The 14901-nt window shown below is 47.3% G+C and overlaps 1 long non-coding RNA gene across 1 annotated transcript; it reads right to left on the reverse strand.

Annotated features, from left to right (window-relative positions):
• Window positions 1-4679: 4679 nt before the first annotated feature.
• LOC131378709 (uncharacterized) lies at window positions 4680-5410 on the reverse strand. Its single transcript, XR_009208516.1, has 2 exons — window positions 5342-5410; window positions 4680-5097 (listed from the first exon to the last, which is right to left on the reverse strand). It is a non-coding gene; the product is annotated as an uncharacterized LOC131378709 (long non-coding RNA).
• Window positions 5411-14901: the final 9491 nt, after the last annotated feature.

Genomic DNA, 14901 nt, shown 5'->3' on the forward strand with positions numbered 1-14901 from the left:
AGAAGTTTTTTCTTTCTGAATATTTGGAGTAGCAGTTTTCCCAAAACCACCCAATTCTGCCACTTCTTGCACATGAATTAGTATAAACTGGATTACCATTCCTAAAACTGTTTCTAGCCTTGTGCCTTTCACCTACAAGGGAGGGCTGAGAAAAAGGAGAAATTGAAAAAAACAGACTGAAAAGTCTGTCGTCTATATGAAGAACAAACAGAAGAAGTAGCAAGAGCATTATGCAAAGCTGGGAGTATAGGTCTGGATAGAGAAACAGGAAAGACAGCAAGAAAATACAGCATACAATGTGAAAACTTTGGGACCCAGGATGAAAAAGTAGGTAGTAGGTATTTAGTCTCAAAATAGAACTACATGTGAAATCCTAATATCAAATACACCTCAAACTGGAAAGCCTTGAAATAAACCCAGGAATTTTGGATGCTCAATATCCATGTGTGCAAATAGCTGTCTCTCTAGCAATCACTGCATAAATCACAGCTTTTCACATGAATGCATTTGCCTCAAAATGTGCCTGATACAAAAGGATTTGTCCTGGCTGCTGTGAGACAGCCGGGTGCCTGTCCCACCTGCTCGGGCACCCTCTCTCCCGGGACAGCACGTCTCCTGCTGAGAGCCAAGGGTGGGACTCTCCACACCAGACTGTGGAGCTGTGGCTATCAGTGGGTTCCCCGAGGGTATTTAGGAGTGATAGCTAAAATGGAAGCAATATCACTCCCCGTGCGCTTCCTGAAAGGCACAACCTGTCGACAAAAGGGTCACTGCCGGCAGGGCGCTGCTAGTGAGACCTGATGACATGACGTGCGACTTAGAGTGAAATTCGGCTTTCTGACATTCTGTAAAGGAAGCAGAGAGCAGACTACAAATCCCAGGGTCCTGTGGTCGCTGCTCGCAGGGCGGTCAGATCCTGCCCCATCCGCCTCCTGCTCTTTGTTCCAGCCACACTTGGGAGTTGCAGTACAGTACAGTGCGTGTTTTGAATTTTGGCGCCTGTCTGCAAACTGCAACCGAACTGCTTCTGGACCGAGTTCCAGCCGCAGTCCCAGCCCCTTCTCCTGCGCCACGCAGTCCGTGTCCTCTCTAACGGCACTGTCTTTCCCCGAGCAAACAAAAAATACACCCCTGAGCATGCACTTAGAGTGAACTTTTTCTCTCTTTAACATTCAGTTTCCAGCACTAGCAAATTTGTGGAAGACCTAGCTATAAACTCTGGTCGTGTTAAGACGGGAAGAAATATTTTAAGAATGCTGAGAGCCTCTCTATAAGCATTTTTGGGTTAGCTCACTTCTCTTGTGATTTGATGTGATCATCTGTGCATCTGTCATATTTTAGAAATTCTTTTAATCTTTTTGCCTAATTCTGATTGATAATGTAAACCAGATGTAAATCCCCGTTCATGAAGTTGAGCCCTCAGATTTTTTTAGAAAATGGCTTAGAAACTTTGAATGTTTCAAGAGTTTGTGTGCTTTGGGTTTTGTTTTGTTTGTTTGTTGTTTGTTTGGGTTTTTGTTTGTTTGGTGGTTGGGGTTTTTTTTTGCCTTCTGGCGTTACTGGGTACTTTCATAGTGTTGCTATCAACTGTATTGCAGTAAAGTTTGTTGGTTTTTTTTTTTCCAAAATATACTTCCTGAAATATGCATCAATAATAATATCTGATATTTTCTGCATTTTTTACAAAGTCTCTTTCTTTAGCAGTAACCCAGACACTTGCACACTTTCATCCCTGATGCCAATCTCCCCTTGTTAATAGAATATGCATGTTCACTTTTTCTATCTCTTCTAAAATGAAAAAAAAAAAAAAAAAAAAAAAAAAAAAAAAAAAAAAAAAAAGGTTTGGGGGTGAGATGGGGAGAGGAAGCATCAAAGAAGAAAGGGAAGTACAAAAGCTGAGTGCCCACTCATCAGCTGTATTTTCCAGGGAGTGCAACACCTTTCAGTTGTGGTTTTGACATCTGTTTAAATACTGGTTCTCTTGGATCCCTCCTATGACATGGATTCAGTATTGAACCACAGTCAATATGGTGACTCATCATAATATTTAGCAATTAGTTTTTCATTAGAGACCAGGTCTTTCCTACCCAAAATAATTTTACAGTAAACTCTTGTTCTGAGCAGGTAGAGAGGACATGTTATCCCAAGACAAAATAATTAAGCATTTAACAAAGGGATGGTATAAGGATGTATCAGACTTACATGGCTGGGAGAACAGAAGATCATGGCAATGCCTGGGGTTGCATTCCTGGGTATAGAGATTGGGAACCTGTTCAGAGTACACTACAGCTCCTGTCTTGCACAATCACCCAGGTTTTCCCTTTGTGGAAAGTGGAGCAGAGGAGGAAGCTGCTGCAGGTAAAGGTCCCACCCTGATACAAGTCAGGAACTTGGAAGAGCCCTGGACTCAGTATTGAAGCTCTAACTCAAAGACACTTGCAAAATATCTGGCTGTCTGCATAGGATAAGAATAAATTTCTGGGATGTCAGACACAGACAGTAGAGACAGGCTCTGTTTAGCTCTGGAGTTGTTTCTCCCACCAGATAAATGAAGAATTTGCTTCCAGTGTATAATAAAGACAAAGGAAAACCTTGTGTACCCTTTGATGCAGAGCAGCTTCTCATTTGTTGACCAGTTTCCTGTACATTTGGGTGTAATGAATTTTCTGATGCTATCTGGAATTTCATCATGTCTCTGACATTTTCATAAATCTGGAGATCCAAGATTTCCACTGCTATCTCTTAACTGCTTTGGTTTCTCAGCAGCTGCTGCCATGCTCTCCCCTTTGTTATTTTACACTCTTCTATTTGTATGTCTTGAACAGGATTATTGCTATCTTTCCTGTAGTCGCCTAACTCCCCCTCTGCCTCGTGTTCTTCACCTTGCTCAAACAGCCAATGTTTCATTGATTATCTCAGGTATTGTCATTAATTTCAGGAAGGAGAAAGGATTGAACATATATCACATAACATTTTCCCATCAGTCCAAATTCAATCTGGCCTCAGCATTAGTGCTCAAAAAATTGCTAGCAATGGCTCCAAAACTGGAAGAAGCACTCATACCTCACCACAGAGTTCTGCTCCTGAATTTCATCTTTCATTGAATAAAATTGTTTCCAGCAGTGTCAGGACAGAAAGCACTAAAGCAAGTAGAGAAAATGAATGATACACCATGAGTCATGGGTGAAACCTTCCTCATACACTACAGGAAAGTTTGCTGAGATGTGAAAAAGAGCAAAGAGGAACATGGCACACAACTGTGGGGTTAAAGCAAACAGCAGACTATATGTAGGACAAGGGTTTTTTCAAGACATCATGCTGTAATGTGTAGAGAGTGTATTTATTTATGAATCCAGCATCTACTGTTTGACAAGAGTTTTGAAAAATAATGTTCTTTTGCTACAGCACTTACCTCCTTACTGAAGCAGAATTCAAGCTGTATCACACTGGGGGAAGTGTCAACCAAGTTTGGACAGAGAATTCTGGTCTGTGCTTGCAGCTGTTCCCTCTTTTGTGGCAGGAAGCTGAGTAACCTCTCTAAGTGTGGCCCTTTAGACTCTTGTACTGGAACCAGACCCTGCTCTCATGTGATCAGAAAGAAATGAGAATTTAATTTAAAAAAATACTTAATATTTCTCCCCATCCCAACAGAAAAGGGGTAGAAGAAGATGCTGAGGGGTCAGTGCTCAGGGGTCCACGCCTTCCACAATTCCACTTTGTCATTTTTCTACAGAGTGATTTTACTTCTATTAGCATTCTGGAGGTTAGGGTTTTTCCTTTTATTTTTTCTTTTCTCTTAGGGAATTTTCCCCCATTTTTGTTGCTAAGGAATAATAACGACTGGGTACTTAAAAGAGGCAAAAGAAGTTGCCAAACTTCGGGGAGGAGAGGGCATCTGACTTCTCTTTCTTATCTGAAGGTTTCTCTCAGAGGGTCACAGATACTGAGAGAATTGGGCTGGGACAGCTGCTAGCTCACTCACTCTCTCGGCTTCGGAGGATGTGAAAAACGAGGTTCACTTTCTTAGTAAAATTTATAAGTATTGTTATATGTGTATATGATAATTCGTGCAAATAAAATTGTCATACATATTTTTATGTACTGTTAAAATATACTCTTATAAGCTTTAAAACTCACAAGCCAGAGACTGCAACGTAACGTCAAAACCACCTGGACAAAGGAGGGAGGACTTCATTTACAATAAAATAAGTGTGGCCAGCTCGGAGAGGGATCGTCCATCAAGGTGATCTGAGGAACGCCGGGGCGATGAATATGTGATAAATAACCGGAGATTGAGTTAACCAGGGCCATCAAGGAGATACATCTCAATGCTGGATTCCAGGAACACGATCACAGGTGTTCATCACTTTCCGGACATGTTTTGTTCAACTTGCCACAGAGAAAGAACTCCTCATGAATATGTGTAGTCCAAAACAGAAGAAAAGGAACTCAGCCTCGGGCGAAAAAAAAGGTATAAAAAATCGCTCAGACAGGACAGTCGGTGTGGAGCACAGGGGACCCTCTGCTGCACCGGGCAAACCTGTGTCTCACCCAGCGCTGACACCCGGGCTCGGCACTGACCTTTTTTTTCTTTTTGATAGTGGTTTTTTGTCGTTGCTCTCTAAAATTCTATTTGGACCTTTTTAAAATAAATTTCCTTTAATTAATAAATTGGAGCGTTTTTTATTTATAACAAGTTTTAATAAAAAAGACAATTAGGAGACAGACAAGGAAAATGGTACAGCTGGGTGCCTGGCATGCAGCCAGAAAGCACACCTTGATAACGAAAAGGCTTGCACTTTAAAAGTACCAGCCTGTTGCATATTCATAAACTCAAATGCATGAATCAAGCATTCCTCTTGTGTTTGAACTTCTCTGTTGAGTTTCAACTCCCCCTCAACCATTTTATCTTGCAGATCCATCTGTGAGTGGCTCTGTTCCATCTGATAGCATAGGTTCAATAACTTCTTCTCCTGAAGCTCTGGTCAGCAATCTTCATCTGGGTAAGATAATTCAGGAATGCGGGGCGATTTTCTCCATCCTTCTGGTCAGGCAGTTTAGATGTTACCAAAACAGTCTTTAATATCATGCCATAACCTAAGAAATATATATATATATTCATCACACTACTGATTTCTAAGCTTCATTAATAGCAGAAGAAACTATATTATAGCATTCATTTTAATATTTGCAAAAAGCCAACTTTATAATATGTATAACAGAGGAGGAGGGCTGGAGCTGCTGCTTGGGAGAGGCAATTCGCTGCGGCTGCGGGAGCCTAGCCCGTTCCTGGTTTTTCTTTCGGGGGCTGAGCCTTTTTCTCGTGAAAGCAGCCACTGACCTGGGACCTCATTAACACCCTTGCTCGCCGGAAAGGACCTTGGCAGCTCGCTCTCTCTCAGCCGCCATTGCCCTGTGGAGAGGCGGCTGAACTCGCGCCACAGCGCCCCCTGCAGCCGCGGGGGAATCATCGCACCCGCCCTGCCCAGCTGGGAGCCCCCAGCGCCCCTGCCGGCTGTGCCCGGAACTGCACCAAAGGGGAAAGGGGAAAGTGCCTGAGGCCGAGAGACGGCTGCGACTGGGGCTGTGGTTCTGCTGGGGCTGGGGCTGTGGTTCTGCTGGGACTAGGGCTGTGGTTCTGCTGGAGCTGTGGTTCTGCTGGGGCTGGGGCTGTGGTTCTGTTGGGGCTGGGGCTGTGGTTCTGTTGGGGCTGGGGCTGTGGTTCTGCTGGGACTAGGGCTGTGGTTCTGCTGGGACTAGGGCTGTGGTTCTGCTGGGGCTGGGGCTGTGGTTCTGCTGGGGCTGGGGCTGTGGTTCTGCTGGGGCTGGGGCTGTGGTTCTGCTGGGACTGGGGCTGTGGTTCTGCTGGGGCTGGGGCTGTGGTTCTGCTGGGGCTAGGGCTGTGGTTCTGCTGGGACTAGGGCTGTGGTTCTGCTGGGGCTGTGGTTCTGCTGGGACTAGGGCTGTGGTTCTGCTGGGGCTGGGGCTGTGGTTCTGCTGGGGCTGGGTCTGTGGTTCTGCTGGGACTGGGGCTGTGGTTCTGCTGGGGCTGGGGCTGTGGTTCTGCTGGGGCTGGGGCTGTGGTTCTGCTGGGGCTGGGGCTGTGGTTCTGCTGGGACTGGGGCTGTGGTTCTGCTGGGGCTGGGGCTGTGGTTCTGCTGGGGCTGGGGCTGGGGCTGTGGTTCTGCTGGGGCTGTGGTTCTGCTGGGGCTGGGGCTGTGGTTCTGCTGGGACTGGGGCTGTGGTTCTGCTGGGGCTGTGGTTCTGCTGGGACTGGGGCTGTGGTTCTGCTGGGGCTGGGGCTGTGGTTCTGGCTGGGACTGGAGCTGTGGTTCTGCTGGGGCTGGGGCTGTGGTTCTGACTGCGGCTGGGGCTGTGGTTCTGGCTGGGACTGGGGCTGTGGTTCTGCTGGGGCTGGGGCTGTGGTTCTGCTGGGGCAGTGGTTCTGCTGGGTCTGGGGCTGTGGTTCTGGCTGGGACTGGAGCTGTGGTTCTGCTGGGGCTGGGGCTGTGGTTCTGCTGGGTCTGGGGCTGTGGTTCTGCTGGGTCTGGAGCTGTGGTTCTGACTGGGGCTGGGGCTGTGGTTCTGCTGGGGCTGAGGTTGTGGTTCTGGCTGTCATTGGGTTTGTGTTTCTTGCTGTCACTTGTTCTGTGGTTCTGTTTGTTGCTGCTGCTGTTGTTTGCTTTGTTATACATATATATATACTGGTTAAGAAGTGGTATTTCTTTTCCCTTATCTTTGCCTGAAAGCCCCATAATTTCAAAGTTATAACAACTTGGAGAGAAGGGGGGGGGTCACATTTTCCCATCCGAAGGGAGGCTCCCGCCTTCCATGGCAGACACCTGTCTTTTAAAGTAAGATGCAGCACATTGCTAAAAAGAGCCCCGTCTGTAACACGGGAACTACAGAGCCTTCCTGGAGTGCAGCTCATTCAGTCTTCCCCAGGTGCAGGAGGAGGTGGGATGGTGGGATACACCAGCCTTCAGGGTAGCACCACCTCCTGTGTCTCAGCCCCACTGTCTCCCCAGGATTCAGGAATTCTTCCTTTCTTGGCAGTTGAATACCGTGAAAGCAGGTCTGAAAACATGAGCTGGCCTGGTAGGAAAAATGCCGCTGCTTCTTTCCAGTCAGGTTGTGGCAGCCAGAACTGTGGGCATGCCTGTTCAGAACAGCTGCTGTTTAAAAAAATAAATAGTAACATTACTCTAAAATCAAGGAAGGGATTATTCATATCACTTTTAATGAAGTATTGTGCCAATAATCTCTAACACTGTGAGTTTTGCCTTTCACATACAGAGTTGGATTTTATTCTCATTAAGACTTTAGGGGATCCAGCTGCCAGGGTAGCCCCAATTCAGGTTCCCTCATTTCACGTGCAAGCTCCTCATCATTTAGCCATTTGGCAGTTTGGAAAGGACAGTGAAGGAGGGTGGGGAACTGGCTCTGAATGCAGTTCCTCTGAGTTCATAAAGCTCATGTTATCAGCCAGGAGCAATCCCAGCTCTGCTCCAAGAATCTCTTAAATCACTGCTATGCCAGTAGAGCTGTGGGAGGGGAGCATGCAATGCTCACACCCCTACATTGTTATACAAAGCCTGGCACTCATCTAATGAAAACAAACCCAGTTTTTCTTTCTTTTTTTTTTTTTTTTTTCTTTTTCCAAAACAACAATTTGGTGCTTTATTTTCAAATCTGCCGCCAACTGCAGCTGGCTAGGTGCCCACCACCATAGAGTTATTTACATATTTTCCTCCAGCAGCAGCAGTAACCTATTCTGTTCCTCATGTCTGGCCAGGCTGGCTCAGTGTTTGTTATGGTCTCACTGGAGAGAAATATTTCAGTTTAATGCTATTAAACAAACAAACCATCTCCCAGTGAACTTCAGTTTTTAGTGTAGAAACGTCAAAGTAGAAACCTTTGTCTCCACTTTGAAAGAGAATTATCTACTTATCCCATCATGCACTGTAACATGCTACATGCATTTGAGAGTGCTGATTCCTCAAGCCAGAGGTTCTGTCAAAGGCAAAGTTTAGAGAGTAAAACATATGTGAGAAGTAAGAAGACAGGCCTAGGGAGATAACGAGGTATGTGCATGGGATCAGTCTCTTTTGGATATATTACATGATTAATCAAGGAGATGAAAGGAATGCTTTCTGCAGCTCCAAAGTGTGCTTCACCCAAGATCTCAAAGTATTTTACAAAGGATAATTCATTAAGCTTTATGATGACCTTGCAACAAAACTGAGATGGCCATGAAGATTATTCAGTTAATATCTGTATGTTTAGAGTAGCTCTTTGAACTTGGCTTTCAGGTCACAGAATAATAGAATAACATTGATTTGGGTTTGGATTGGAAGGGACCTTAAAGCTCATCTTGTTCCAACCACCTGCCATGGGCAGGGACACCTTCTACCTTCCACAGGTTTCTCCAAGTTCTGTCCAACCCGGCCTTGGACACTTCCAGGGATGGGGCAGCCACAGCTGCTCTGGACAACATGTGCCAGGGCCCCACCACCCTCACAGGGAAGAATTCGTTCCCAATATTCCATCTAACCCTGCTCTCTGGCTGTGGGAAGCCATTTCCCCTGGTCCATGCCCTCGTCCAAAGTCCCTCTCTGTCTCTCTTGGAGCCCTTTTAGGGGCTATCAATACATCTCTCTCATTGGAAAACGTTTTTCCAGTCCACAGATGGGGACAACAGTGAAGTGCTGGAGTACTGCCTCAGTTAAAACTTGTGTTGCAGCTGCATGTCCCCAAAGAACAGCTCTGGATAACCATGAACGTGTAGCACAAAGCCGTTTGCTATCTTGAATTTGGTGCAGTCAGGAGAGACCCTGCTCTATCCCACTCTCCTGCAGCCTGTGCTCTGTACTGAATTTTGAAGGTCATCAGCATCACATCAGTTCTTTCTTTACCATTACACTGAGGATGCATGTGGGTGGGCAGGTGCAAGAATCAGACGTTTTGGGCAGCCATGAAAGAGATTTGCTTGGATGGGTAAATGGGCAGGAGCTACAGCAAATGAGGAAAAGCTTTTGTTTGATGGCAATATTTTCAGGCTTCCTCTGTACTGCTAAACCCCAGTTCTGGGCATGAGAATAGCATAGATTCATAGGACTTAATTTGTTTTACACTGTCTGCAGAAATCTTGAATGTACAAAAAAATCAGCTTCAGCATGGCCCTATGTAGTATAGTGTGACAGGCTGGCATGCAGAAAGCTGTGCCCTGGAAAAATCAGGGCCATTGCTCAGGGGCTGGATGGATGTCCTTGCTTGGCAGGTATTCTTCCCAAATGCAGGAATTGAAGGCTGAGCCCGCTCTTACTGACCCTCTTAGCTTCTTCAAGTGCAAAAGATATAACCCCATGGAATCCAGAGGAACAACTGCTGTGTTCAAAATGTTGAGCTTCCCAAACTGTAGAGAACTAACAAGTAGCATGGATTCACAGACAGTCCTTCCTGTGTGCCAAGGACACTAGTCCAGTTCTCATTCAATATACCAGGAAATACTGCCCCAGTTTTACAGGTACGGTGTCCACCTCTGTCTTTCCCAGCAGTGTGGACAGATCTGTGATACTCCCATCATAAGGAGTTCAGAGCATCATCCATCTGGGGATTTACTCACACCATTAACAGAGATGATCCCCAGCCCAGTGCAGGTGTGTGCCCCATGTGCCCCATGTGGCCACATCCTCAAGGCCTGCTTGAGGTCTGGCACCAATTTGGCAGTTATCTTGCAGAACGGTCTACCTGAAAACACCTGTCTGGCATGTGAGACTCATATTCAGCTTTAAACAAGGAATTAATCTGGTATTTGCTGGGTAATAAGGAAGCAGTTGATAAACAATGATGCAGCTGTTGCTTGGGTTTGCATTTTTATAACACTTTTGGAGTGGGAAGCCAGCAAGTGCTAGGAAACTGCAGACACTTAAATGGCCTCAGAATGGAGGAGGGCAGAGAGATCTGTTTGAGGCTACATGGTTGGTGAGGCCATTGACAGTTTATAATTACAATTTCACTTCAAAAGCAATAAAAAGTTAAGTCAGTGATATATGGTGGGTATCGCATCGATGAGCCTCCACTTGCAGGAGTCATAGTGCCAATGACTAGAAGTGTGTATCTTCTCTTCTGTGCCGGTATTGGGCTGGTCTGACCAGGCCTGGAGGAGCTCAGATCTGCTCAAGCATGTCAAGTTTGCATGTTGCAGAACATAAATCACTATTTGCCCTCTCTATCCCTGCTATGCAAATATGTTTGGATGGTACATCACAGTCTGGATCAGTGGCCATCCCACCCAGTGGCAGGGTCTGGAGGACTGGCCTGAGGCCAATGGGGAGAATAACTTCACCTTACAGCTAGCAAGGAGCTGGGAATCCTTCCAGACCTTCCAGTCCTTCCAGACCTTCCAGTGTAGTGCCTAGAGGTGCTCAGCCAGCCTCAGAACATATTTGGCTTCATAACTAGGACTCCCAGAAGGAGAAAAATCTTTGTGAAGACTCCATACTTCTGTGGGCCACCCATGGGCACTGTGACTACTGAGCCCTTTTCCTCCATTGTTACATAAATCTCTTGAATTTCATTTACTTTTTCATCTAGTTTTCTCCTTCTCACCCTGGAAATTTCTCTTTTGGTGTCAATGACAGGCAGAACCCTGGCTACACCAACCAAATCATGACCAATTTTCCTGTTTTTTCTTGTCAAAAATACCTTCTCATGTAAAAGAAATAACCTTTGCCTTCTACAGGACTCTGCTGTTGGGATATACACAAGAAAGGACCAACATCTCCTTGGAAGATGGATACTCCTATTATCCTTATCTTGCCGGGAAACAGTCTTGCCAGATTGTCCCTGCAATCTTTGGCCTGTTGGTGAGTCTTCATCTGAGTGAGCTCACTCTAGGAAGAACCTCTCCTTTGCAATTCCCCCATCTTCCATAACCTTTGCATCATTCTTGCTGTTTTTCTGACTTCCTCTGGCTTGACTACCTCAGTGACCAGTGTCTCCCTGCCCTGCAGAAGGTCACAGGTATGCCCCAGACTCTGCATATATTCCCAGTCTGCAAGGATAAAGCGTCGGCAGGTGATTCATCCATGCAAACAAGGAGGAAGAAATGTTAGAGTTCTAAGCTTTTGTTAACCATGTTGTGTCATGAGATCAGTCATGAAAAACTGCTTTGCAGCTGCCTTCTGCCATATGGTACAAGCAATAGCACAGCTGAGAGCCAGCTCACACACAGCTGCTCCTCTGGAATGGCGTCACTAGAGAATGAAGAGGACTTTTCTTGCCTCCACTGTGGCCACTCAAAGCCCTCTTGGGGTGGGTAAGAGATGTGCCATTGCTCAGCAGGACTCAGTCTGGCAGGCAGTGTCCAAACAGCTTCTCTTACAAGAGCACCTGGGACTGTTCAGGTAAATGAGCCCAGGTCACCTCAGGGCTGCAGGGCAGCTTGTGCCCGGAATGGTGGAGGATCCTTCACACAGGCACTCCGCCTCTGCAGATATGCCTCCTTCCTCTGCAGCACCTACATGGGTCCACCTACACAGGGCACAGCAGTTTGCAGCAATTGTCCCCTTCACTGGCTGTGACTGCTGCCCATGTCTCTTGTCCATGCTGCAGACTGAGCATCTCAACCCACCTTCCCCTCCAACCCCCCCTTCACAGTCAGGTTCCTCACAGGCTCATGCTGGCCACCCCTTCTCCTGTCCCCTGTTCCTGCGCGGCGAAGAGCTGCAAGCTGGGTCTGGAGGAGTCAAGGGAGGATAAGGTGCTGCACTTTTCCTTCTTTCCTTGGTCTCCAGTGAAGTCAGGAGGAACTCTGGCTTTTCCAGTTCTGTTCCCGATATCCATGCAATGCCTGTTTGGCTCTTGGGTAGTTTTGATGCTGCTTCCACCTGCCACATTCTTAACTTTTGTATTTAAATGTGATCCAGAACTTTCCACTCAGTCAGTCTGGCCTCTGGCTCAACACTGAGATGAATCACTCTTATATTTGGTCTCCATTGGTTAATCAGAAATTCAGGTGGCTGTTTTACATCTACCTCAGCTCACTTCTCTTCCAGGCTGAAAAAGGCTCGCTCCTCATGCTCCAGGCCTCTGAAGATATCATGAAGTGTCTTGGTTTGAAAAGACAGTATCTGCTAGGGAGAGGCGGGGCCTCTCTAGGAATGGGGAATTCAATCCCTTCCCTTCAAGTTATTATAATTTGGAAGATTAAAAAGGCTTTTTCAATCAGAGCTATGGGGAAAGGAATAACAGTCCTTTACTAGTAAATATAACAGGACAAACAAACAACAACAGCAATAACAATAATAATAATCAGAACAAAGAACCCCGAGGGGCTTTGTCTCCCAAGTCCCAGGCAGTCTGATCCCTTGGGACCCCGAGAGCAGCAAGCTGAAAGGGCGGAAACTCCAGGGCTGATGGCTGGAAACGGTGGGTTGTCCCGGCAGGCAGGGGGAATGTCCCGGCAGGCAAAGAGAGCAGTGCTGAAGAAGCCGCGATGGCTGGACCCGAGCTGAACCAGATCCAGCAGGGCAGGAGAGGAGCTCCGAATTCCTGGGCACTCCAGCAGATGATAGAATTCCCAGGACCGGACCCTCTGTTAACAGCGGACTCCTCACAGAGCCAGCAGTCGCCCGACCGGCCTCTCCGAGACCGAGGGCAGAAGAGCCCCCCATTAGCTCCCGAAGCCCCTGAGCCTTTTCCTCCGCCTCAGACTAAGTGATCTACTACCTTTTGTGTGGGTCAAGTACCCTTTAAGCATCAGTATTTAATCTCTTAGCAACTTATGGGAGGGAAAAAATTCTATAGAAAAACTTAACCCCCAACATGAAGATATCTTCACGGCTTTCCTCCGAACTTATTCCAGTTTATCAAAGTTTTGTTTTTCTTGCATTGCAAGGCCTGAACACAGCACCATTGTTGTGATCTAATGAGATCCAGCTAAAGGGAGCAATCCCCTCCTGCAAGGTGCGTCTGTCCATGCAGCCCAGGATATTGCTGCAGCAGCTAGGACACACTGCAGATATTGAGCCTATTTATGGTCTACTGAGTCCTCCATGTCCCTCTCAGCACAGCCAGTTTGTCCCAGCTTCGTATTCAGCTCCAATCCCAAGGCTTCCTCTACATTACCTACCTTTTTTCTGCCCCCCTGCCCTCAGGCTCACCTGATGGATAACACCTTACTTGTAATGCCTCTAGGAAAGTAATAAGGCGAAGAGTGAAGAGATGTAATGCAGAATCCAAAGAAAGATTCAGCAGAGATCCAAACATTTGCAAATGCTGGGAATGTGGAAGAGAGCGTTTAGCAATATTGGAATGGGGCAAAAGCTTCTGGAAATGCAAAACCTGGATTTTCTATTAGGGACTTGTGCAGCAACGATAGGAGGCAAAAGGTGGGAAAAAGGTGGGGTTTGCGGGGTGTCCAGTGCAGTATAGAAAGGTCAAATGATGAGAAACCCACGGGGAGTTTGGGAACTGTAGATCCATATGTTTCTGCATGAATGGAAAAGATGTCCTGAGGGGAAGGTAGCAATAGTCAGGATGTGAGGGAAGAGCCCCACGCAGATGCCGCTGTGGGGTGGTGCTCACAGACCAGGCAGAGGGAAGCGGCAGGTGCTGCCTCCTCCTCTTCCAGGCAAAGGTTTATTTTAGGGCCACTTGTACCTGATGAAGTCATCACCGGAGCAGGTGAGGGCCCATCTTTGGCACACCCAGAGGTGAGTGAGCAGCTACCCTAAGGCAGCTCCATGCACATCGCCAGTGGCAGGAAAGGCGACAGAAGAGGCGACACCTCCTGCAGCCCTGGGCTGCAGCAGCTCCTCCTGTGAGGAACCCAGAGCTTGTGGTTGGGGAGACCTTTAACTGTCCCATCCGATAGTTCTCAGTAGCAAAGATGGTATCAAACTTGTGTTGATTTTAAAGGTGCAGATTGACAACAAAATTTGCATTCGTAATTTTTTTTTGTTGTTGACTTTCAGAAACATTAGGAGATATTTCAGAAAGGCAATTCCTTCTGCCTGTGTAGGACGGGCACCCCCACCCTACGGACGCCTGTTCATACACTGCCCTCCAGTGGAGAAAAGCATCGGAGTCAGACCTGTCCCACCATCTGAGCCACGAACATTCCTCACCGCTGGAATCTGTGCCGTGAGGGGGTGACAGAGTCCAGGAGCTCTGAGTGGGTGAGCTGGGACTGCTGCCCTGGGATGAAAGGAACCAGTCGTGCAAAGACGAGCTCTACAGCAGGATGTAAAGTTCTATAATTTGTTTTAAAATCCAAGGTTTTCAATTTCACGTCAATATTTTCCATTTCAACAAATTTAACAGAATTGTCTTTGAAAGCAGAAAACAGTTGAATTGCACATGTTCACCTCAGCTCTCCTTCAGAGGTAAGAAAATGCAGTATCTTTTATTCCAACAAAATCGTTTAATCCGTTCCTTTAGGTATGTCTGTCAAACGTTATCAAATCCTGGTCAAGTAATACCAAAGTTATAATTTATGGGGAAAAATTCTGCAAGTGTGGGGCTTCACGGCCCTGTAGGGTGGGCACCCTGAACCCTCCGGCTGCAGCTGAGGGGAACCAGCAGTTCTGCTGGACCTCCTCTCGTCCCCGCTGTCCCCTCACACCCACAATGACCCCACGCTGGGGTGACCCGCCCTCGTCCCGCTGTCCCCTCACACCCACAATGACCCCACGCTGGGGTGACCCGCCCTCGTCCCGCTGTCCCCTCACACCCACAATGACCCCACGCTGGGGTGACCCGCCCTCGTCCCGCTGTCCCCTCACACCCACAATGACCCCACGCTGGGGTGACGCCCCAGCCCCTCATAGCACGGGGGCCATGCCGCGAGGGGGCGCTCTCGGCCCCGCCCGCCGCAGGAAAGGGTCCCGTCCCAGA

Source organism: Hirundo rustica, chromosome 26 (genome assembly GCF_015227805.2).
Source record: "Hirundo rustica isolate bHirRus1 chromosome 26, bHirRus1.pri.v3, whole genome shotgun sequence".
NCBI classification, from domain to species: domain Eukaryota; kingdom Metazoa; phylum Chordata; class Aves; order Passeriformes; family Hirundinidae; genus Hirundo; species Hirundo rustica.